General features: G+C 42.9%; 1 protein-coding gene across 2 annotated transcripts in view; it reads right to left on the bottom strand.

Annotated features, from left to right (window-relative positions):
• The window catches only part of SCML4 (Scm polycomb group protein like 4), a 488,412-nt gene extending 463,155 nt beyond the window's left edge, over window positions 1-25,257 (bottom strand). For both annotated transcript variants that reach the window (XM_086926686.1, XM_086926687.1), the window contains exon 1: window positions 25,066-25,257. The gene's annotated coding sequence lies outside the window, so the exon portion shown is untranslated. The remainder of the gene's footprint in view (window positions 1-25,065) is intronic.
• Window positions 25,258-26,961: the final 1,704 nt, after the last annotated feature.

Here is a 26,961-nt window from a genome sequence, read left to right as displayed (position 1 = left end):
CCATATAAAACAATTATTGCATTTGGTTAAGTCAATTTTTTTGTCAACCCAAGAGTAAATCTGTACTGTTGGTTAAATAGGTATACTAGCCCACATTGTCAAAATATTATACAAAAAGCACCAAAAACCTTGGGATTTGAAAAGAATCCAATCGGATTAACTTGTTTAATATACAATTCAAAAAAAGAGAGAATTTAGCATATCTTTATACACATATTTACATTAATAATAAACAAAGGTATATTCCTACGATAAAAGAGAAGCGTGCACAGAGAAAGGTCAAAGTGTGTGCTCAAGTGAATGATCAAGGAGATCAGAGAAACAAAGTGCAGATTACTTATATACAAGAATTGAGCCTGCCCTAGAGAACGCTTGCAAAAAATGTACTTCTTTTTTACTAGCTTGTAGTTATGTCTGTGAACAACAAAATTTTTTGAGTGCGGACGAAATGTCGCACGTGTGTTGATACACTACAGAAGGGTGAGTGCAATTCCATGCCCACCATGTTACGAACTTTTTCGTTGGATATGATTTAGTGATACTTAGCCCCCTTTTTCATTTATTATTACAGGTGCCCAATGACAATGGTTTTTAACCTGCGTGCACTCTGAAAGACTTTTTGCGCCCCCTCCCTATATCCCGTCCTGATGAAGACACTGTGTTGAGGATTTGAACTACCCGCTTTATGGTTGGGTCGAAACGTCAACAATTCCCTGTGGGAGCCTGCACCTATTAATCTCTGCCCCCTCTCCCCATTTCCAAATCCCTTTGCCAACTGTGCAAATTAAGGACAACGAGGTTTGTATAACTACAAGCTAGTAAAAAAGAAGTACATTTTTTGCAAGCGTTCTCTAGGGCAGGCTCAATTCTTGTATATAAGTAATCTGCACTTTGTTTCTCTGATCTCCTTGATCATTCACTTGAGCACACACTTTGACCTTTCTCTGTGCACGCTTCTCTTTTATCGTAGGAATATACCTTTGTTTATTATTAATGTAAATATGTGTATAAAGATATGCTAAATTCTCTCTTTTTTTGAATTGTATATTAAACAAGTTAATCCGATTGGATTATTTTCAAATCCAAGACAGACGACTGCATTATCTTTAGGGAGAGGGCACAAAATTATTTGGAAACACATTCTACTGGATGTATGACGGTACAACGCGTACCGTTACAACGCGTCCCTTTACGACGCAGTTTTAACAACGCAAGTCGTTACAACGACTTGCGTTGGGGGGGCGCTGATAGTGAATAGTTTAATTTACTATTCCAACACCAGTCCCCGTGGATAGTAGGGAAGGTGTTGGACAGTAAATTAAACTATCTCCTATCCTAGAGCGCCCTCCAGCGAACGTTTCGTTGTTAAAGCTGCGTCGTAACAGTACCGCGTTGTACCAGTTACGTTGTAAAGGATGTTTCCACATTCTACTATCAAAGCTTAAGTAGCCTTCAGTGTAAAGTGGGCAGACGTTCTTCCCTACAAGGTGTCAAGTGTAATTTCGAGAACATGCAAACATATCTTTTACTACCCTGAAATGAATTCTAGAAAATTGTATATAAAGTTGGTGTTGGAAATGTCTACTCTCTCTATCACAGAGGTATTTATAATAAAAAAACATTCGCTACTAATATTTGCATTTGTTTTGAGGTTTTAGGCACTCTTTTACATTTTGCCATGGGTTTCCATCGACTAACTGATGTTGGGGCGATGTATTTGGATAACTTAATACTGAATGTTTTTTTTGTGAGTCTGGTAATCTAGTATTTTAACTATTACCGGTCGAACCTGAGTTTATTTTTAAATGTTATAAGTTGTTCAAGCATTGTAACAATGCCTTGAATTTGATGAATGTTTAATGTGTTTAACTGAAAGGATTATATTGTAAAGCTGCATAAATTGATCATTCAAAAATTAATTGGAAACAATCTATACAAATTAATAAGCATGTGAAACCCCAAATTTGTAAATGTTTTTTCATTTGTGGGGCATTTACTGCCCATGTTTGGTGGTGTCTGGTGAGATAGTTAATACAAAGAGATGGATCAATTTCTGTGAAAAGTCTATGGAAGGGCGACGTTCTAGCGTTGTATACAAAGAGTATTGGGTTAGGGACGCCTATCACATGTTGTGGTGAATTGATCTGTGATAGGTCTTCCTGCTGAGAACCCCCTGCTCTAGGTGGCCCTGCATCTGGATGGTGGAATATTAGATAATCCCCCTGTAGATGATGGGCCTTACTGGTGCAAGAAGAGTTATGTGGCTGGATTAGTATTTTAAGGCCTTTTTAAAATGCACTAAAGATAATGACCAGCAAGTGCAAACAACATCTCTTCATGTAAGAATCAAATGTAAAGTCTTTGGCACTGGCTCTTTGTGGTCCAGACTCCATGATTTTCAGAGCAGCCTTACGGTGGAGCGCTCATGTCTGTGAAGTTTCTTGCAAAGAACTCTAGAGACACTGTCCTATTACATATAGCTGCAGTCAATTTAGGATATACAAATGTTGCAACATTGGCAAAATGTTCCTGTCAGAGAAACAGCATATGCATGTTATTAGAAGGCGGCTAGAGTGAATATAGCTGTCCTGTGCAGCTGGACGGGGTCTAAAAGTTTGAGTTGCAATTCTCCTTTTGCCATTCAATTGCTCCTCATATGCATTGGCAATGAAGTTTTGAAAAAAATAAAATGCTGTTGCAAGTTCATAATATGACAGATCCATTGAATGAGAAGTGTTCATTTGAGGGCTCTCTGTTCCATATATTCTAGGTATCAGAATGACCTGCCCTCACTTGAAGATCTGGGGCAAGTTCAACAACTATTTCAACCAAAATCTGATTATGCCCCACTGGAGAGAGTACACTGCAGTACCCCTCCATCTATGTATTTGAAACCAAATGGTGGACTATTCGTATCTGTGGGAAGGTTTGCAAACACTATAGGGGCTCATTACGATCGCGGACGGACTTGCGTCCGTCCGCGAGCCCTGAGTAGGAGGGAACGTCCGCATGTGCTGCGGCGTTCCCTCCTGTGCAATTAGGATGTGACCGCCACCCTGGCGGTCACATCCTCTATATTTAACATTGCGGCGGGTGCGGCTTCAAGCTGCACCCGCCGCAATGTTAAAAAGGCATGCATTGCATTTACATGCAGAAAGCGGCAGGCACCGCGCGATGCCTGCCGCTTTCTGCATAGGTACCCCCCATGTGCACCCCCCACCCAACCTTTACCCAGGGGGCCAGCAACGGGCCACCGAAGTGAAGATCCGTATGCTTTTCCACGGCGGAGAATCCGCCGCGGAAAAGCATGTTTTAGAAGCCATCCTAATATGTCTGGCGGTGTCTGAGAGACACTGCCACCATATTAGAGCTTTTCCGCCGCGGTTGTAAGCCGACCGCGGCGGAAAAGCAGCAGACTGAAACCAAGACCCACCAGCCATCCTAATGTGGCGGTGGGTCTTTGGTGGGTCCGCAGCGGTTTTCCCGCATCCTCCGGGCCGGCGGTGGCTTCCGCCGGCCCGGAGGATGAAGGAAAACCACGATCATAATGGGCCCCTAAGGCTTTCTTAATGTTTTCAAGACGGCCATCCAAAGCTTGAGTGGCCGTCAACAAGAAGCGTGTCTTGATTGGCATATATAAAGTTTCTGTTAACCCCAGCTGGTGCCCATGTGGTGTACCAGTCCCATGGTGCACCATCTCGAGGCCCATTGGCCAATATAGTCAACAAGATTTTCACAATATTAATCCAAAGTACTCAATTTTTTATCCATTCTTCAAAGCTGTATTCAACATGATTCCAATATTCTGAGTAGGTACTACTTTAGACTTGTTGCTGCAAGACGTCACTGTACATGATTTGTCACTTATTACGGCAGTTCCATAAAAACCCAATGAATTTCGCGGTGAGCCCTTCGTCAGGGGTAACTATAATATGAAACAATAAAAGAAGTAATCTCAGCATAAACAGTAAATGGGGTCGCTCCAATACACAACACGTCATTGGTGATATAGTTTTGCCCATTCTTGTGCCTCCCACATAATATAAACCTGTGAAAATATTGACACAAACCCTCCACCAAATTGATCTATGAAAAGACTCCCTTAAAACTCTAAAAGAGCATTGAAATTAAATAATGAAAGTACCTCTCGGGATCGACTACCCAAGCAAAAGTGACCCTAATTATTTAAAGCCAGTGATTGTGCAGAAATTCACGTCTGCGTCATTATTAAGAAATGTGACTACCGCCCATCTGTTATGTGGAATCATGCACGAATCACACCCAATGTGCTAAAAAAAAAAACAAGCAAAACAATCAGGGGCGTAGCTTGGTCAGTAAGATTGGGGAGAGGGTGGTGAGCTTGAGATTTTCCACCAATCATGCTGGCATATAATGACAAAATACATTAAATGGCAAGCAGTGCACTCGAAGGTGTAAAAGAGCAGTGGAGAGGGAGATGAATGCGGATTGGTAGGAGCACTAAATGAGCGAAAACGCAATATTTTGTAAAATAACCAACATTTTTTAATTCTTTCAAATCAGAGGGAGAGTGTGTGTATGCTTTTTTTGTGTGTGTGTAAAAAATGCTGGTGAAACCCGACAGACGCCTCACCATACCCGATTCAAAGCCCCTGTACCCAACTATTAAGTCGAAACTGCATTTTGGGGGGGGGGGGGGTTACACCCCAAACACACCCCCAGGAAGCTACGCCCCATAAACAACTACTATGTGTTTAACCGAAAATAAACTCACATTACCCTGGTCACCTGCTTTCCTTCTCGTAAAGGAAAACCAATGCGGTTGTTTAAAAACGTAAAACCCATGGCAGGTCCAACCCTACAAACCCGCTCTGTGCCGCGAAACACTGCAAAATGAAAAATCTGAAAAATTGAACTATTGCCATACATAAAAATGTATTCAAAGGCCTGCACAATGTGCAATTTACCTTAAACAAAGTTTGTTCCATACACAAAGTTTGTTACACACATTACATACGCGTGGGTAGGGCAGAGCACGCACCAGGGTTGCACACCAAATCTGCACCTGTGAGCGTTTGAAAAAAGTTTGAAGGAATTCGAAGTGCACACTATTATTTATATTATTAAAATGTAGGATTTCTGCCATAAAAACAAGTCAAACATTATGCAGGCGCATCTTGGTAGATTGTTTCACAAACTTTTTCTGCAGATACAAAGGTCTTTTGTCAGAAGACCTAATGCAGGCAGTTCTTGAATCTGATATGCTAGATGCAATCAGCGAATTTGCATCTCGATTGGGTGACCCATATCCCTTAGAGATTATAAAATGGAGCATCATTGGGTTCTGCTCTTTTAACAGTTACTCACTGGCAGCCGACACAGATAGAGAGTGAGGGAGCAGGTGGAGGGAGCACGGAGGAGGTGGGGTAGCACTCAGGGGAGGGGGGGGGGCATGTGGCAGGGGGTTTAATTTTTTTTTTTTTATTAAAAGACTTACCTGGTGCTGCCAGCTGCCTTGCGCTCCTCTGCTTGCAGTTCCTGGTCCCGGCAGTTCCTGGGACAGCATTTTGGATTCCCCATCCAATCCGCCCACTGCTCTCAGGCATGAGAGCAGTGTGGGGATTGGCCTGAGCGGGCTTAACGCTCTCTCGGCACAGGGAGTCAATGCTGTTTCTCCAACCTGGCTGTACAATACAGCTTATATGTGAAAGCCAAGTGTGCATGTCAGTTTGGCTGGCCTAAGGCAGCCTGCCAAACTGACATGCACACATAAAAGTGTGCCTACCACTCCTCATCCCCCTTCCTATGGCCCGGCCCAGCCCTTCCCGGCAAACGCTTTCTCAATCAGTAGCTGAAAAATAAAACGATGATAGAATATAGTTTTATTTTTCGGCTGCTGGATCTGAGCCAGTGGGACAATAGTCCTCTGCCATTACAGTTATGGCAAAAGTTAAAAGTAGAATGGGTGTTAATTTGGGGGTTTTCAGGTATAGAAATTTCTATTTATGGGTTGCTCTTTGGTACTCCAGGCACTACCCTTGCTACCCATGGCCTACAGGGTCTTAAAGGTAGTGAACATAAACAGAGCCCCGAGGCCATTGTTTACTTTCTCTGTTTTCCAGTTCTTGTGTTTAGATCAATGCCTGCAGGAGGTCACTTTTGCTACCCATGGCATTTTGTTGAACTGAAGTTCATGAGAAGTTGTGGATTCCATTGCCTGGATCTTCAATTTGGGCAACTTTTGGGATTAAAGTCAGATCCAGCTTCAGTATCCATGCTTTGAAAGTTAATAATACAGTTGGGTTTACTTTTCCTGCTAAATATAAGTGAATAGCTTGTGATCCCTTCTGCCAACTCATTTGTAAAATGATTGATCTGTATTTGCAACTTAAAATGTACTTTATATTGAAGTGCTTATTTGTAATTGTATTTGTAAATTGTATTTATATAGCGCTTACTACCCATGATGAGACATTGAAGGACTTTGTAGTGAGTAGCACTCTACTTGGAAACCCAATGTTAGTGGTAAATAAGCAATAAGTTAGTAATATGTGCTTCCTTTTCCTAGAAGAAAAAATTGTGGTAATGTTGTTAAGTGTATGCTCTTGAGATCTGATCCATTCATTCTAGTTTTTGGAATATGGTGGATTAATTGAAGTTGATTAATAAAGGGAAGGTGTGAGGTGTTATTATGGATGGTGGGCATGTGTGCCTGTTAGTTGGGTGAATTGGATGGAAAGAGGTAAGAGTCTTGAAAGCATGTTGGAGCATCCATTGTAAACAGAAATGTTTTCGATGAGTCAGAGAGTGGGGGAAGGGAAGGGTTGTGTTTTTCATATACAATATATATATACAAACACACACACACATACATCCAAAAAGAAAGTTGCTGAGTTCAATTCACGGTTATACCACGACGTTTATTGTCATAATAGCAACGTGGCAGCATTCTCATAGTCCTGACCTGTTTCGGTAAAATGTCTTAGTCATAGGTACGGAGGTTCAGCAATTATGAAATAGCAAGATACAGGTACTTTTATATTCATGCCATCACGTGACTGGGAGGCAAAATCCTGCAAGTCCCACAATGCAACACTATTATCATTCAGAAGTTCCTGTTCTGCAATACATATTAAAATAATGCTAAATAGTGTTTCTTGACTACAGTACATAAATAGTTCATATTAATTCAGTGCATCCGTTTTAGTGCCACATGTAAATCCATATAATTAAATTACAATCTTAACAGACCTCTTTTTAGATCTTGCTGCCACCTTGTAAATATTGTTTGTAAACGTGAGAAATTGCATTGTGGACCTTGCAGTCATTGTGAGACACATTTCCTACTAAAGGTGTGTTTTTTCAATCCACTGGCACTGAAATTGGATGTTTATAAATCCTGGCACCTATGAGAGTGAGTTGTGTTATATTTATATATATAATATATATATATATATATATATATATATATATATATATATATATATATATATATATATATATATATATATATATATATATATATATATATATATATATATATATATATGTATATATATATATATATATATATATATATATATATATGAAAGAACTGATAATATCCGATTCTTGGTGAAGATGAGCATGGAGAAAGGCAAATTCTTGCCGAAACGCATCTGCTTGGAACAATAAAAGATCTTTGGTATCCGCTGTGTGCTCTTGAATGTTTCTATTGGAGTGTTGTTGTTGGAAATGTTACTTGTGTGCAGCCACTTGCCTGTCAAAGGAAGCACCTGATCTGAAAAGTGTTTGGTGGTCATAATAGTGCCATTTGGTGAAATGTTGAAATGGAGACTGCCAAAACTGTCGCTTCACTAAAAGGACCGTCATACCTATGGACACTGAGTTCCCATTACAAAATGGTAAGCATGAGTTACCAAACAAGTGTTTACAGTTGTGAAACCTTGGATATGATAATTGTAGCTGATTGAGGGGGTCAGAAAATACTACATCATTTTAAGATAAAATCGCTCTTGAAATAATGACTGTTAGAACTCGAGATGCATTGTGGACATTGCAGTCATTATGAGAGACGTTTCCTAATGAAGGTGTGTTTTTTTCAATCCAAAGGCCCTGTAATTGGATGGTTATACAACCTAGCAACCAATGGGAGTGAGGTTTGTTATATGTATGAAAGAACTGACAACATCCAACCCTCGGTGGAGACAAGCTTTGAGAAAGGCGAATTCTCACTGGAATCCGCTGTGTGCTGCTGAATGTTCCTATTGGAGCGTTGTTGTTGGAAATATAGATAGGTAGATAGATAGATAGATAGACAGACAGACAGACAGACAGACAGACAGACAGACAGACAGACAGACAGACAGATAGATAGATAGATAGATAGATAGATAGATAGATAGATAGATAGATAGATAGATAGATAGATAGATAGATAGATAGATAGATAGATAGATAGATAGATAGATAGATAGATAGATAATTAGCAGCGCATGGCGAGGCCGCGAGTTATGGTAACATTAGGACATGAGTTATAGTTACTTGAAATGAATGGAACTGGTGAATTTCAGTGATTTTGTACATTTAAAACTGCATGTTATAACTGACATATTCACTTAACTATAACGTCACTTTAACGTTTGTTTTTTCAGTGACTATATATATGTATATGTGTGTGTGTGTGTGTATACACACAAACATATATTTAACATTATGAAAACAGACAGACAAGGCAGCATAGAAGTATCAAAAACCTTCTTTGTTTCCCATGACCCTGGCTGTTTTTTCAGCTCACAAGGGACTTTTACTACAAAGAAGGACTTCAGAGCTTTGCAAATGATGTTGGTCACGCTAACATGCTGGTTATTTTTACAATGATATAAAAGAGAACTTGGAAGCCTCCTAGTCTACACTAAAAGCCAGTTTGGCTCCAGACTCCTCTCCCCCTCTTTCCAAAGAGCCACGGAGAGCCCTACAGAGACACAAAAAGGACACATTGTAGGTCCCCACAGCAAACTCCTGCTCCAAGGTACCAGGCAGTTATTACTCAAAAGGGAGTTTTAATGGGATCAAGACATTAAATAAAGCCTGGTTGAACAGCAGCCCGTCATACAAGACTTCGGGCTTTATGTTAAAATTGGATGCAACCCAATAATCCTATGATTTCTGGAGGAAATTATAAATCTGGAGTACAATCCAGAAGTGGCATTTTCTCTACCATCTATCTTCATGGGGGAGGAAATCCCACCTATGGACTTTACCTGCATTGAGTGTTTTCTTAAAAAATCAGAGCAATTTTCATTACCACGCAACTGTAAATCTGAGATTAGTCTTGAAAGACGTGATATAATTACGGGTCTTGTGAAGAAGGCCATCTGCAATATAAAAAATAAATAATGCCCAGGACTTAATCGTGCACTGCTGCTAGACAATAAACTAGCAGGTTTCCAACCCTCGCGAGGCAAGCTTAATTTGGGCCAGTGGATTCCGGTTCTCAAACCGATCATTTAATTATCAATACCAGCACTTCTGACAGTCTACCACATGATGACACTCTCTGTCAAATTTAGAGATGAGCCCACCAATTTGTTTATTAATTCAATATATATTAAAAATGACTAATACCTGCCAATCAAACCAATCTTATAAGTTTGGGGACCTGGAATAATCTAAATTGTCATACTACTGTCATTGGGAGTGCTGGCAGGGGCAATGAGTGGTGCAAGCTGCAGCGGCTTCCTGACGAGGGTCCTGGCACTTATTTTTTTTTCACAAATTAAGCACTGGAGGGCAAGTGGTTTTGTGCCTCATCATAGCCAATCCAACCACTCCAAATTAAATCCCATGGATGCTTAGGGTCAATTTGTGTAAAGTTTCTGTTCAATTCTAGAGCCTCTTGTACCTGCGTTCAATGTGTAGTACGAGACCGTATGAGCCCTTAAGCATAAGATCAGTGTGCGACCTGCAGTCTGCTAGTCTGGCTCACTCTTCATTCATCCAATAGATATTGAGTGAGTTGAACAAGAGAATCACTAACAGCAAGATGGAGGACATGATTCAGCTCTTGGCAGAGGGGAATACTCTGCCACAAACATGGCAGAGATCCCGTCTACTGTATCACAATCCCATTATATTCTATGGAGATCGTAGTAGGGCAAACAGGATATCCGTCACGTTTCTGACAGAGTATTCCATCCGCCAAGATCTAAATAAGGCCCAGAGTCTTTATGGGTGTAAGGAAGAACAAGCACACTAGACAGATGAAGGTTTTCAAGGAAAGAGCAGGAAAGATGAGACCTGAAAGGAAGGGAATGGCTTAGAGATTGAGAGAGAGAGAGAGACGCCGAATGGAAGACAGGAGAGCTGTGAAAACAGGGAAAAGACTTCAGAATAGAAGTGCGGTTGGGCAGACAATGCAGGGGAGAAGCAAAAGAGACAGACACAAGAGAGTCAGAAAGATTGGGACCAGGAAAATGAGTAATGGGGTATAGAGATTGTTGAGAGGTGTGTAGGGCATGAGCAACAGGGCACTGCTGGGCAGACGGAGGCAGGAGATTTAAAGTACGATGGAAAAGACAGGGTCAAGGTGCGGAAAGTGATCAGAAAGCAGCAGAGGAAGAGTTTTTAGGAGAGTGCGGGTGAGCACAAACAACGCAAACTGAAAGAAACATCAACTATATTCAGGAGATGGGTTCAGGGCGGGGGAAAGCCCTGCATGTGAAGAGAGACCAGAAAGATTGGATGGTTCAAATTAGGCTTATTGCTCCATTGATAGCTTTTAACTTCCCTTTCCCAGACGATGCTAGTCACCATATTTTAACCCCTTAATTTGGAATGAACAATTAGCAACCGTAAATCTGGCTCTTTAATGTTTTATCATGAAATCTACGTATTTGTCCAATTCATTTGGATAAAGGAGGAATGTAAAAAGGGAAGATCTTGAGGAAAACATTATTCAATTAATAATATATGTCTATATGCATTTATTTCAGATTTTTTTGTTGTTTTAATTTTCCTTTTCTTGCTGGTTGGTGATGTATGCATATATCCACAGAAAGAAAGACAATCGAGCAGTGAGAGGTCCTCTATATAGTGAGCTATGTGCCAGTCCTCTCACATCATGTGTTTTGTGCAAGTCGCAGGGCTTTGCTACTGCACTCATAAATACATTCTTGTCAAATTTCACGACATTTTATTAAATTTGTGGAGGGTTTTAAAACATGTGCAGCAAAACTGACAGTTGGTGCAATATTTTTCGAAAAATAAATGTACTAACTTTAGTAGTCTTTTTTAACTTGCTGGGAGTAAAATGTAATTTATCTTTTTCTGGGAGATTTTTCCAGCAAAACTATTTTTGCTAGCGAATTTTGACAGAAGGGTATTTTAAAAAAAAGTATTTAATTTTGTAATGTTTTTAATCATCGGAAGTGCAATTAATGTTCATACAATATCCGTAATCCCAGGAAGTTTGTTTTCCCTGCTGAAGTTTTTATGTTGTGCCCTTCAGTGGCACTTGGAGGCTCTCATACAATTGGGAATACAGCCCATTTACTTTATTTTGTTTCCTAACGCCAACATTTTCCTTTTCATCTCAAGAAGTCGGGTCGTTTCTGCTGAATAAGAATCTTACATTTTGAACCACTTTGGCTGCTTTAATTGATTACACTCTGGGAGTCTCGACAATGTCCCCTGACCTATTCTTCAAAGATTGACTTCTGGCTCTATCTCGTGGTGCTGGCGCGAGCCTATAATTGCACAGCTGACAAATGACCTCCTTCCGATGTTCTGACATCACATCTGGCAGACACAGCCCTCAGGAGCCAGGCCCACTCCATACAAATAAAGTAACATGCGGGGAAGGAAATTGGACAAAGTCCCTTAACCAATCTTGGGTGAATCCCATCTGGGACTGTGGCTTTGCGGCCTCTGCGTTTGCCTTTCGGGTGCTGATAAATGGAACCAGTTTGTCTAACTAAATCAGACGCGACAGATAAAATCAATTTGAAAAATACAAAAATCAGGCAAGTTCACTCAGTGGCTTTTAGTCTCTGCTGCAGAAAGCTTTGTACACCATGCAGGCAACATGAAAATCTGAGCTGGTGATTTGTTGGTTTTTTGTTGCGGTGTACAAACCAGGGTGCAGGTTAGCAAGGATTCTGTTTTTGTTCTATTGTTACTTATAAACAGGATAGCTGTCAACAGAGGGCGCCCCAGCTAAGGGTGGTTGTTTTCATTTCCTGGTTTAAACCCTTTGGAGGCCCATAGGCAGTCAAAATTTCGGAGCCCCCCTCGCACATTATCTCCTAATACTTTTTTAATATTACCAACCAACAATTTTGTTAAACCACTACATTACATTAATACAGTATTTTCTCTATAGAGTATTTAATGTAAAGTTTTCATTTCTTTGAGTTGATTCATTTTTCCTATCTTTTGGAAACAATTTAAGAAAGCTTGATTGGGATATTCTTTCCTGATCAAATCAATATTATTTTGATCCATTGTCGTGGGCCCCTAAAAGGAGTGGAACCCTAGGTCGGTGCCAACTTTCCCTATTTGGTAATCCGGAACTGGTTGTTTTGTTGAATTCTGATGTTATGATTTCGGGTTGATGGACCAGATTTTTTTCTCAACTGGAAGTGGAAAGATAACCTCTCTTCTGCCCTACTCAGGCTCTCTTGGGGCTTCGCTACCTTGAGGAAGGGATGGAGGTCTAGGAGAGTGGTGAACTTGCATCACCACCCACTGACCACTCAGCCTGTTGTGGGTCTCTAGAAGCTAAAGGCTTTCTCTCAGACCAGGCAGCAGTGCTGTCAGTGTCGGCACTACACCAGCTGTCTGTATTGAATGCAGAAGGCACGTTTAAGGAGTAGGAAAGTTAGAAAAGTCTCAAGTGATGGTGAGAGAGTCAATTTATGCAAGTGAGGTGCCATGAAATGCGAGATTCAAATGTATTCAAAATCATTTTTTACATAATATCTATTTAACTCCAAACAGGTAGGCAAGATATGCCCCTTAATAGTCGGTAAGGGCCAGATTTATCGAGGGATTACGTTGCCATTGAGTCACTCAGGGTGTCGCACAGGCAACGCAATCCCTAAATCAAATTTATCAAGAACATCAAGGCCACCTTGCTTGGCCCTGCATTGCTTGGTAAATCTGGAGTGACGCGCGGCAGCGCAAGTTGCTGCTTTATGTTACTCTGCCCTGGGAAGGCGTTCCACGGGTAGAGCAAGGGTTTGTCCAAGCAGCCACCCATGCATTTTGCTGCATTTCCAGATTTACCAAGACACGTAAACCTAGGAATTCATCAAAATGCTATGCCTTCCCAACAGAGGCGTAACGAGGAGAAATATCTTTCTTTCTCCTAGTTGTTTTCTGTTTCTAAGTGTGCAGCATTCCGCAGCACACTTAGAAAGCAGAAAATGCCTCTGAGGATTGTTTTTGTGCAGGAAGGAGTATTTTCATGCACGAAAACAATCCTGCCTATAACTCAGGCTCCCTTGCACCGCAACAAGGCAGCAAATTGTGCACCATCACAGCGAGGGGACAGGAATGCTAAATAAGGCAAATTCCTGCCCTTTCACACAGTGCAGCACAGCAGGCTGTCTTGCCGCGTTGCATAAAAGTATGATAAATCTGGATAGCCAACATGGCCAGCCAGGACTCCCACAAGGAGGATGGCAAGAAAAGGATGCGTAAACACAATGATCAAAAGTTGGAAATTCTTTTGAATGAGTGTCTCGGAATATAAGAAGCTGTTTTGAAGGTCTTCCATGTCTTTTCCTGTGGCAACCAAAAACAAACTTGGAACAGGACAACAAATGATAAAAACTGTAAGTGTCACCAAAAGGTCTGTGGAAGAAATCAGGAAGCAGTTGTATGGCCTGCATTCCTACGTCAAGGATAAGGTAGCATCAAGAAGACAGGAGGATACAGCTACAGGTGGGGGACAAAATACAGAACCAATGTATACCCATTTGGAAGGCCAACTTCCAGTCTGAATCTATCTCAGGAGTATCTAATATTGACACATCTGCCCCAGTATTGGATGTCTCAGGTCAGTTCATCACAATGTATTTATACAAATATATCTTAATAATAAATAAGTAGAATAACTTTTATTACATAAAATGGATGTATGAATGAGGTAATAATATGATCTTCATTTAGCAAGTAATGAAAGCGGGTGTAAAAGTAAAGTCAAAGTTGTTAATCCATTTCAGGTTTTTCTACTGATTAAAACAATGCATTATGGGCAAAGCAGGCCACATGAAAAAAACCAAAGCTTACATGACAAAATCGTTATTTTTGCATTATCATCTTGATGGTCCTAATAAAATAGATTGTTAATTCTATGTTATTTACATTTAGCTCTTACTTTATTAACAAACAAAAAAGTTTAAATGTTCTTACTCTAGCAAACTCAAAAATCCTTATAAACATAAATATTGGAACAATATTTTCACTATAAATAACCTACAACAGCGCAACCTACTCATTCGCCACCACCAGAAACAAAGGATGTTGGAGATTCCTTCTATCACACAAAAGCAGAAACTGCTGATATGGCGTTTATCATTCCTACAGAATGAGATAGTCCACCAAACGGGCAAAACACTGACTGTTCGTTATTGGTCCCAGCGACAGATATCACTTCTTCTGCAGTAACTCAATATCATCCAACACATCCCTTCCCATGTGCATTTCTAGAGCGCATTATCACCCATGAGGGTATCCTGGCACTGAGCAGGTGTCTGTGCCTAGCCCTGCCTTCGGTAGGTTGGTTAATTGAAAAGCCAGGTCTTCAGCCTGTTGCGGAATCCTAGAAGAGAGGAGGCAGAACTGATGTGGAGTGGGAGGTGGTTCCACACTTTAGGTCCAGGATTGGAGAAGTCTGAGAAAACTCCCTTACAACAGCACAGTTCCATGCACTGAAACAAGTACTGTTGAAATTTCAAAGAAAGCAGCACAGGGGTGCCTCTGATTTAGGTAAAGGGATAACAAAATTAGACAGAATCATTTCTGAAGGTAATGGAGCTATTAGATCTGGCTTTGAATGATTAAAAATGGCTATAAAGGATATGTCCACACAGTGGCTCTAGACTATGCAGTGCATTGATGCCAGCAGAGACACATGAATAATCGCCTATAAAGATGTGGCCATTCTGTTGAAAGTTTGGCTGCAGGCATTCCACTTTTGTGTCGGAGAACTGCCAACATGCAGGTAGAGTTAGTCCACCACAGTGGGGATGTAGAAAGAGGCCTAGCTTAAATAAACAAAGAAAATTGAAGCAGATTGCAGGAATTAAGGCAGCAAGGTTGGTTGGAGAAACTGAGGAAGGTCAACAGTATTTCTGTTGGTGGTTTTGATTGGATGATATGAATCCTTCCACCACTCACATTCAGGGAACTATTTTTTTCTTTTTCATTCAGAACTACGAATCATGGGACTAGATTGGTTCCTCCGTCTGAACTACGTAAGAACATCATTGACCTGGCGCATGAGTCACACTCTGGTATGACCAAAACTAAGGAAAGAGTTTGCTCATCCTACTGGTGGCCTGACATGGATTTGCACATTGAGCGTGTCATTAGAGATTGTGTGGTTTGTAATCTAAGTGATAAATCCAAAGTTGTTAGAGTGCAACCTATGACCATTAGGGATCTCCCTGGTGGGCCGTGGAAAGAGGTCTCATTTGATACCCTTGGTCCTATTTACACTGATGGGCAGTAGATTTTCATTTTTGTTTTAATGGATTTATTTTCTAGATGGCCTGAGATACACTTCACTTCCAATATTGAGACTAGCTGTGTTATAAGATTCTTAGAGACCCTATTTGCAAGGGAAGGCTTTCCACAATCTATCCTCACCGATAATGGGGTTCAATTGGTTTCCAGGGAAATGGAGTCTTTCTTACTTAGGTGTGGGATAAATCATAAAAAATTTGCCCTTTATCACCCAGAAACCAATGGAATGGTGGAGAGATTCAACAAAGTACTCAAAGAAACTATCTCTTGGGCTAAAGGGGCAGGTCTCAATTGGAAAGAACAAGTTCTTAAAAAAGTGGAGAATTATAGATTCACTCCTCACTCCTCCACAGGTAAATCACCCTTTGTCCTCTTTAGGGGAAGGTCACCTTGTACTTTGTTAGAACCAACATGGGTGAGGGATTTGAGTGATGAAATTGCTAATTGTTCTAAAGATAATGATTTAAATAATGGACTTAATTGGCGTGAAAAAGAGATTTTGAACTCTTCCAACAGAAAGCTCTACTTCGATTCCAAACATGCCGCTAAAGCAACGCCTGTGAAGGTTGGTGACATGGTAGTTGTTAAGCTTCCTGGTAAAAAAATCAAATTCTCTGAACCAATAAAAGTAATAAAAGTCTTTAAAAATGCTGTGAGAACCCTTGACCACAGGATATGGAACTTAAATAGAATTTGTGTTTTATCTGGAAATCATCAACCTCATGCTCTTGATCTTAGGACGGATGTGGAGGGTTCCCAGTTTGACACCAATCATGAGGTTCCTAGGGTATTTCGATGCTCTTCCAGGTCTGTCAAGAAGCCTTCTCATTTGAAAGACTATGTTTCTTAATGAAAGTATTGTTGTCTATCGATTGTTTTACAATTTTTGTTTATCTGTTGTTTTACAATTAATGTTTTCTTCTTCTTTTACTCTAGTTTTCGGTTTTTTTAATGGGGGGAAGATGTGTAGCATCCTTCACTCTCTGATCCACACTGTATGATGTAATGTATTCCATGTGGTTACCACAGTTACAAGAATGTATGTTTTCAAGCTGGGAAGTTATTATCTTCAGCTTGGATGAGATCTGGATGTGTCTCCTTATTCTCCAATAAACCTGAGCTCCTTCTCAACTCAATCCTGTGTCAGCTGCTTTCTTATCAACATCCAGGATCTTACAATAATCTTTTGCAACATTTTCAGGATCTAAACGACTCCTTATGCAACCACATCAGTAAGTTATACATGTTTTTTATCCTGTTTAGTTCCCATACTCCCATTGCTCAAATTAAAAATGTGTTGAGATTTGATCGATTATTTTTATAAAGCTCCTCATACATCACAACTGCTATTTCTAAACACTTGGGCCATATTTTTGGGCCCAGTTGCATTGCACTTGCACCACGCAACATGGTGCATGCATGATGCAACTTGAAAATGAGATTTATGAAGCCCTACAAAGCCACTTTGTGTGGCTTCATAAATATGGAGTAACGCTATGCAGTGCAAATCGCTGTGCTGCGTTACTCTGCTCAGGGAAAGGTTTCCATGGGCATTGCATGGGTGTTCCCATGCAGTGGTGTAGCTAGGAGGGGTCTGCCCTGGGCGGCACATGTTTTGGGGCGGCAGCCTCCCCTGCTATCACCTGCCGTCTCGGGGCAACAACAGACGCCCGAGACAGGCAGCAGATTGAAAAAATGCTCTCGCCAGCACCCCCCCCCCACACACATTCCCAGATTTACCAAAAATGGTAGACTTGGGAATTGGCCAAAAAGATGAAATATCTTAATTTGTCCTCGTTAATTCCTCTTTCTATGTATGCTTCATTCTGCAGCAGACATAGAAAGAGGACTATGCCTTTTAGGATTATTTTTGTGCAGGAAGGTACCCCTTCCTGCACAAAAATAATCCTGTATGCAACACAGACACCCTTCTACCACGGTACAAGGCAGGCACGGCCCGTGCCGGGCGTTATACTGGGGCGGTGACGTCAGCCAGGGGAGGGTCAGGGTGGGGGGTTGTAAAATGCGGGATATGGACCATTAGAGGTAAGTACCGATAAAAATAAATAAAACTAATTTCGGTGCCCACGCTGCATTGCCAAATGTGATTCAGCGTGGGCAACGAAATTCCTTTTATTTATTTTTATCGGTACTTACCTCTAATGGTCCATATCCTGCATTTTACAACCCCCCCACCCTGACCCTCCCCTGCCTGACGTCACCGCCCCAGTATAACGCCCGGCACGGGCCGTGCCTGGTACAAGGGTGCCTGCATTGGCGCTAGGCAGCCAAAACAGCGCCATGGCAGGAAGAATGGCCGAAATGTGCTGTATTCTTTTAAATATGATGCATTCATGCCCTTTCCCAGTCATGCAAGGTGACTTGCTGCACTGCCTGCGTGTCTGTCCCATAAATATCCCCTATAAATAAAAGATCTTAATATAGCCCATTCTAAGGGGTTTTCTTCTTTTTCTCACCAACCAGTAACATGATGCCAGGCCTGAGCGTGCTGCAAATTAATTAATAAAGCAAAGTAGCCAGGGGACCGTGGGCGCTTTTGCCCCTCTGGTGGGTAGTAAAAGAAAGCCACAATTGGGGTGCAATGGGCTGCTGAGACCTCTGGGCTCCGGTGCTACTACACCTGCTGCACTGTTAAATGCCAAGCCCTTGAACTGATATCTTCACATAAGTAAATATGCAAATGTCATGTCTAGCGTCACTCTGTCCGTTGAACACTGCGTGTTTGTAGTGGCCTTTCCCTAGCTAAAAGGTGGAATCGACCGAGCTGCCTAATGGAGAACGGACAACAATTAATTTAAACAAAACAACAATTAATTAAAACAAAATTAGCACGTCGTGTATTCGAAGAGAATGTTTTTCTCTCACCTCGACAGAATGTGACGGTGAGGAATGAGATTGTGTGTGGTACGTTGTCACTGTTCGTCTCCAGCGAGGGCTGGATTACTCCGCCCCCTCCCCACCCCCACCCCCCTCTACATGTCAGAAGAGATGCATCTGCCTCCCAGGACGGCTTACACGTTGCGGTATAATTGCAGTACGCAGTGTGCTAGCCGGAGTGTACCAAGAAAACGTGTTGCCTGGAAGACTGTTTTGTTAAACGGACCAAAGTGTCCCTTGTGAAAAATCTTACTGAGAGCCTGGGAAAGGGGGGGAGGGGGCAGCTGAAACCTCTGTGTATTCGACACTCCCCCGCCCCGAACACACCGTGATGTGCCCTGGCGGGCGATTTATAGTAAGAGACTGTGCCCAAGAACTGAGCGCTGGCGCCCGGGCACAGGGTGGGTGTGCCCCAAGCAGTGGGCGATGAAAGGTGGACGGGGCACCGGTGTGCCCAAGCAGTGGGCGCTTAAGGGTGGACGGGGCACGGGCTATGCTCCAAACAGTGGGGGCTGAATAGTGCACACTCAGTGTGCTCCAAGCGGTGGGCACCGACGGGTGGGGCTGGGGCAGTGACGCAGATGTATCAGTAGTCCCCGCAGCACCTGTTTTGCGGGGGGCCGGGAGGTGATCTCCAGCATCCCCCCCCCCCCCCGCACTGCAAGGGCTGGGGGGGGGGGGGGGGGGAGGGGGGCATGAGGGTTCCTATCTGGGCCCGGAGCGTGGGGGGCGGGGCAGGGGTAACTTAAGTCCCTTTGCGCCACTAGGGTGGGCACTGGATTTGATGCAAGGAGCGACCGCTGATGGATACTCGCCATGGTGGGCATTGGAGGAGGTCATAGTCACAATGTGGTGCCAGGCACACCCATCTCACCTCCGCTGATTGGCCACCTGACGCCCCTCTCCTGGCTCCTTACTGTAACTGTAAATTGTATTTTTTTTTTATTTTTTATGGTAGTGCAAATTAGCTGTTAGTCTTGCCGGCTTCCCCACCCCTAGCGCCCCCCCCCCCCCACACACACACTTTGTTGAGGAAAATGAAAGTGGTGTTTGAAAAGTGAGGGGGGGTCGATGCGACAGACGCACTGATTCTCCCCGGCGCTTACACGCGAGGTGCACGTGGTGCTAAGTCTCTCTAAGTGCACCGCTTCCCACAGACACTCTTTTTCCTTGCACGTTTTGTTTTTCTTTGAAACAATACACACGCAAAACTCTCAGACGCGGGCACACACAAAAAACACCTCGCAACCCAGGCACGCCCAACCGTGACTGTAATATAATAAGCGCTAGTGCCGAAGCGCGTGTTCTGTGTCTAAGTGCGACAGGAGTCAAGTGCCTCTGAAAAGAGACCAGGGTTTGTTGAGCCCACAACAAAGACGCGATAGCCAGGGGAGTCTTTTACCTCACGTGCACCTGGTGACAGATGAAAGTGCACTGCCGAGAGGCATAGAAGAGAGCGCCTTGAAACCCCTTCTCGTGTTTCCTTTTGGAGGGTTGGGGAAGATAGTGCCACCCCTCAACACTTCCGATCTCGGCCCCCCCCCTCACACACACACCTCACGTTATATGTATTGTACTCTGTTCGCAGTGAACCAGGCGGAGGTAAAACGGAGGCGCTTTAATCTATGGTTAAATAAAAAAACGTTGTCTATGCCGACGACAGGCAGCTGTTCCCTGATATATTGAGCAGACCTGTATGTGCGTGAGCGTGCGCACGTGGGGGGTGGTGCTCTACATCAAAAGTTATGCTGCATTTGACTGCACAGACAGAAAACGCTTCCAAATCCATAATTCGCTGGAATTATACCACACCATCATTATTTCTCACAATTCACACGCATGACCGTGGGATACGTTCTTCAAAAAAGAAACGTTCTAGAAAACGGGTCCGTCTACCCCATTTCCTGCTCACTAATCATTGTTCTGCAATCACCGCGACCTCTTTGAATAAAGAAAACATACTGCTTATTGCAGCCAATGTGCAGCCGGCTGCGTGCCCATGAAAAATAAACAAAGCAGCAAATTCCCATGAAATTGCCAGTCCATTAGTTTCTACTTATAGTAATGGGCCTGAGGGATCCAGACATCAAAACACACTGCTAAAGTTCACCACTACCCTTTCTTGAAAACCTTATTATTCCCATGACAGGTAAGAAACTCTAAACATTCCTTGCAAGAGGTTGCCCATTGTTAGCTAGACAATTCCTCACTCTTTTAGACAAAATACGCTTGAATAGCAAAAATAAAAAATAAAAAAACATAAAATCCAAAATGTCTACTACTTGCTCATAAATTAATATTTTGTTTTCAATTTTTCAATGCAGGGTATTGCCAATCGTACACTATGCATTTTTCAGTTTAATTACTAAAGAAAACGAAACTATCTAAAATAGATACATAAAGAGGGACATGTACTATGGTCAAAGCCACTGGAATTATGAATTTTGGGAAGACCAAAATAAGTGGCATGGTTGACTAAATTATGCAAACAAAAAGACAAATTATGCGGGTGATGCATTACATTTTGTAGCAGTAATACTTCATTATTTTGTCATTTTACACCTTAATTAACTCTGTCTGGACAAATGCTTCATCTCAGTAATGTCAGTTTTATACTCAAATACAGCAATCAGTAACTGAAAGGTGACCAGTTAACCTCTGCAAAGGTTATGCTACTGGGTGGCAACACCTGTAGCAGCAGTTTCAGTTACTTTTGATCTGTTTGAGGTAAAAACATTTTTTTTTGTTAAAATCCACAAATTATACAGCAGTTGATGGATTATGTGACAAGTGCATCAAATCCTAAAGTATCTGAAAAATGTCACAGCCACACAGTCACATTTATTCAAGAGGCCCTGACAATAGTCCAAAAAATGACATCATAGGTTTCTAGACATATTTACAAACTACACGTCCTTCGGTCTATTTTTAGGAAACTAAAATGTTTCGATGGCAGCGTAGATTTAGCTATCTATGAGACTGCATTATATATATATATATATATATATATATATATATATATATATATATATATATATATATATATATATATATATATATATGGAACACATATGCATTTATCTTGAATATGGCGGAGTATGCTTGTTTATATTTATATTACACATTTGTCATTGTTATTGCACTGCAGCGGTTTCAAAGAGCTTGTATTCATTGGCAAGATTTCACATCTGTGAATTATGTGGTGCAATTGACGGAGACGACGTTGAACCTGTGAATTATTTCCTGTAACTCACGGACATGGTGTTATTCCTGTGAATTATTGTGTTGAACCAATGGGAATTTTCTTTTGTAATATTAAGAGATGTGTATGTATCTGTACGCAGATGACGTGTACATGATCAATTTTGCATAAGGAATACCCCACTGTTCACAACACTGAGGACAACCACCAAATTAATTTCCCCTAGTCTAACAGAATGGCACAATTCCCGCAAATTCCATTCCATCCAATGGGAAGCGTTGAAACAGAACTCGTCAGTCTATTTGCCTCCTCACCATTCCATTATGTTGCCCTCCAAACATGACGGTGGCTTCGATTAAACAAAAAGACGATTTATAGTAGAGTAATTTTTTTTTAATCAACCGACCACACGTAAGAAATAAAGAAAACACAATTTTGCATCCCAGCCGCAGGCAACAATTACAAGGAACGCCTGCCAAAACCTCGGTTTCTGCAGGAAAAAATATACATGACCGCCACACCTTATCAACGAAAAAATATCTTCCCGAAAATGCCGCCTACTGAGTCAGAAAAAAATAACTTATTTTTTATTATTTATAGTACACGCTTCAGGCAGTCAACTCCTGCATGTTCAATTTACAGTGTCACGTGGATTGGTTCTGGTTAAAACGTTAGTGGTCCAAGCCACAGAAAGCACAACATTAAGCAATGTGCTATAAAACATGCGTAGTGGGTCACGTGTGTATTGTGGTCCGATAATGACATTTTTTGACAATTACGAACTGTAAGGACGAAAATAAGACTCTTCACTGGCTTTGCTTTGTATGTAGAGTCATGTTGTAGCTTAGAACCACCGCCGGTTGTGCAGTAACAATAGACAAAAATGTGATATCTATGTACACACACACGTGCGGCCTGCAGGCCGAAGCACCGATCGGCAGATACTCATTACTCACCCACAGAGGGGTTCCCCAGGCTCGGCTCGGACGTCGACATATTGAACCCCACACAGAGCCCTGTGTTAGACGCAACACATTTTTGAGAAAACAACGCTTTGGGGCCGAATTATGGCGCGGCCGCTGTTGGTGAGACTGCAGACAGTGGTGCCCTAAACATCTTGGTACAACTAAAAGGGTTTGCAGTCCTCCGGGGCCCGGTGTCACCAGCAGACAGAGGCTGTCCGTGGCACAGAGCAGCAGAGTCCACTGACAGAGGCCCTGCTGGCCCGGGCAGTCAGGCAGTCACGCGGTGGCGCGTGGGCCCGGACTCGGATATGCCGTCTTCTGCCTGTAGTCCGGTCACTGGCACCCCGGGCCTGTGGGTCCGAAACTGGATGTGCCGTCTGGTGCCAGTCGTCCAGTCACATGGGGCACATGGGCACAAATGGGCACGCGGGCCCGGACCTGGATTTGCCCCCTTCTCCGTATATTCCAGTCACCTAGGTCGTGCACTTAGACCTGGGTGCGCCGTTTGCTGTGTGCAGAGCAGTCCCACACCTGCTGAGCGGAGACCTGTCACCCGGGGCATCACGTGGGCATGGATATGCCCCCCCCCCCCCCTCTTGCAGTTTGCAGGCCAGTCACAAGGGGTATGCTGGCCCGGCCCTGGTGAAGTCCGCGGCGTGCAGTCCAGTCACACATGGCGTGAAGGCTTTGGCCTGGATCTGCCGTGTGTGCGGCGTTCAGTCCATTCACACGGGGCCTGTGGGTGCGGACCTGGATGCTCCGTTTGCACCCGGGGTAATGTGGGCCCAGAGCTGCACGTACGTGTAGTCTCACAGGTGCGTTATACAGGCATGGACATGGATGTGCCCGTCTGCTGCGCTCAGGCAGTCCAGTCACACGGTGCGTGTGGGCCCTTGCGGGGATGCGCCCGTCCAGACATGAGCGTACCCGGAGGAAGGGCAGAGGTTCGTATCGAGGCAGCTTCCGGCTTCTGAACTCAGCCAACCTCTGCCCCCGCGCCTCAGCTGATGCATAAACACGGCGAGGCGGAGCGCGTAAATACACCGTGTGACAGGCACGAGATGCTCCCCAGACTCTGTGCATCCTCCCAGGCTCCAGTGACGGGCAGGCCCGGCCGAGGAGGTCACTTCTGAATGAAACGAGGCACAGCGAGCTCTGTTCTGTCAAACTGCTGCTGGACGACAAGACACACTTGCAGCACACTTTCAAGGTGATATTTTAACCCATGCGTAATGCGAGAGACTTAGAAAGCGCATGTAAAGGCTCCGAATTAATAAATCCTTATAAACACTGAATGCAGAGATACATTTTATCAATCAGAATCCATTCCACCAGACGTGTCCGTCTTTCTGTCCGTCTCTCCATTCATGCATGGATCAGGACCTATCCACATTTATTTTATCCACTCATCCTCTATGCTGCCGTCCGGTCCACAGGTTAATCCACCTACCTACCGTTGCATCATCTACGGATTCACCCATTCATTCAGTCAGTCAGTCAATCAGCGCTTCTTCCATCTATCCACCTTTTCATCCACTTGGCAAGCTTCTTCCCATCCATCCATCCACCCAAAAGGGCACCCACTCATATATCCAGAAATTAATTCATCCACTTTCTCTCTCCCTCCCTCTGAGTCTGTATATCTCCCCTAAAATAAGACAACAACAGGGACGTATTTACACCCATCTAAATGAATGACTCATCCCTTAATAAGTAAAATCTGTTTTTATAAAGCCAATCACGGATTATATACGCGGAAAATTCCTCCAGATACACACTTTCTAGGGTAAAAGGGTGTTTTCCAGTGTTGTGATCTACAGACCGGTATTAATTAAAATCAATCTCCCTTTTAGAGCTCCTGGGTCTGATGTGCCGACTGTCCACGCCAGGGCGCCGCAGCGAGCCGCAAACATTGGAAGTAATGCGAGTAACGCGGCATCAACACACCCGCCCACAGCGCCGTGCACGCCGGGGCAGCCCGTCTGCTGGCCGGCACCCAAGCGCATGCCCTGCACGCACATAAACAAACCCTCTGGCAGTGGCACGGGCGCCCCGCTCTCTGACAGGCTGCTGCTGTCTCCCCGGCAGACCCTCGCTTCATCCAGGAGAAGTTGGGGAGCACACCCCCGCAAACAGGCTCACAAAAGCCCGCAGAGGCAGAGAGGAAATGAACGTGCAGCCTGTAATTCATGCAGACGAAGGACATCTGTTAAATAATGAAGCCGCAGCACAGCGCCAGCAGAAGAAAGCATGGCGGGCAGCGCTTACCTAGAGCTGTGCACGGAAACCGTATCTTCAGAGAGGCTTCGGGCATCCGGCTGACTGGCACAGGGCGGTGGGCGCGGGCACGGAGCAGACCACAGCGAGAGGCATCTTCGCCCCGTCTGCTAGCAGCGAGCCGTCAGCCTCCAGCAGCAGCAGCAGCCCCGCGCTCCAGCTGCAAACATCTCATTAGACTAATGCATTCAGCACAGGCAGAGAACTCGATTTACCATAGCTACAGCGATGAATTTCCATTACGATGACAGCTTCAACCACATCATGTCCGGAAAACCAGCCAACCACTGCCTTTTAAAGATCACGCACATTTTGCATGCGAAAAAAAGGAGGCCTCTGTGTCGCGCTTCCTTCCTCCTAGGGTAGGAGCAGCGAAAGGTTTGCGATTGCGTTTTTAGGCTTTGGGTGTTGTCGGTTTAAGGTGCCCCGATGCGTTTTTGGTAGACGATGCACTGTGACATTTATGTAATATACAGATGGGGTGTATCTACTACAATTGTTATAGTCTCCCGTTCTCTGTTGCTATAGAAACCAGACTGTAACAGCATCCCTTTGTCCTGTTCATGCGACAGTTTGGTCCAATATTGAGCCTACACAATAGCAGACAGAGTTGCGGGGCGACTTCTGGTTACTGATATTGTAAACATGAGCTTTAAATAACCGATTCTAGAATGTTTTAATCCAAAACTGTGCATGTGTATGTGTGTATGCGCACATAGGTCCTTACACTTCACTTTCTCTCTAAGTAAATAAATAAATACACAAATAAATACATAAATATATATATATACATATATATATATATATATATATATATATATATATATATATATATATATATATATATATATATATATATATATACATACATATATATTAAACAAACATTACATGGATGCTATAGTTAGGCACAGATTTCACTGTACAAAGCCAGTAAAACACAGCAGCTAGAGTTACATGCGCTAACTATAACTTACACTCCCACAATTCACTACTTATGACCTCACATATTACATCACTCAAAACATGGTCAGTGGCATCACTGATGCCATCTCAAATGACATCACTGATGACATCAAGTTTGTTTTTTTTGATTTGGAACTCCGAAGAGATCCACAAAATGAAAGTACATAGTCACAAAATTACAGTTTGTATAATAGAAAGACACAATTACAAAGTACCATTATCTGTGCAGAAAGACCAATACGGATTTCATAATTATAATACCTTAGTTCACACATTGCAGAGAAAGGCCCCCCAATAAATATCTGAAAAACATTTTAAAAAGTTAAAAACATTAAAACAGAACATCTCGTTGGGAGGGTTATTAAGGGCAAGTACAAAAGCATTGACGGTTAGAATACTCAAATTCAAACAGATGTGGCGCAACCATTTGCGTCGGGAAGGAAGCAGAGAGGGACATACAAATAGTACATGTGTCAAATCTTGCGTAGGGAAGTTGCAAAAATTACAGGCTGCGGAAGTACCATACCATTTGGCCAAAAGTATGTTTAAAGGTAGAAGATCCTGTCTTAGCAGGAACCAGAACCGCCGGACACCATGAGATAGGTTCCAGGATATATAGGGTTGCCTGTATTTAATTGCACAAGATGAAATGAATGGAGTAACTCCCTTCCTTGTCACGATATACTCCCTATCTAAACAAAAACTAAGTTCCCACGAGGCCCGTTTCAGGACTGATTTCAATTGGCCCTGGGATAGTGAAAAAAGGGAGGTCTCATCTAATTTTAAAAACGAAAACGCCTTTCTAAAGTTTTTTACGAGAAGGGAGAATTCATTAAAAGACCCCAATAATTCGTTTTTCATAAGACATCGTAGGGTCCCCACTTCCCCCTTGGCCAAACAGACAACCCATCGCACCAATCC

This window comes from Lissotriton vulgaris, chromosome 6 (genome assembly GCF_964263255.1).
Source record: "Lissotriton vulgaris chromosome 6, aLisVul1.2, whole genome shotgun sequence".
NCBI classification, from domain to species: domain Eukaryota; kingdom Metazoa; phylum Chordata; class Amphibia; order Caudata; family Salamandridae; genus Lissotriton; species Lissotriton vulgaris.
Note: the sequence above shows the minus strand (reverse complement) of the source record. Positions and strands in the feature narration are given on the sequence as shown.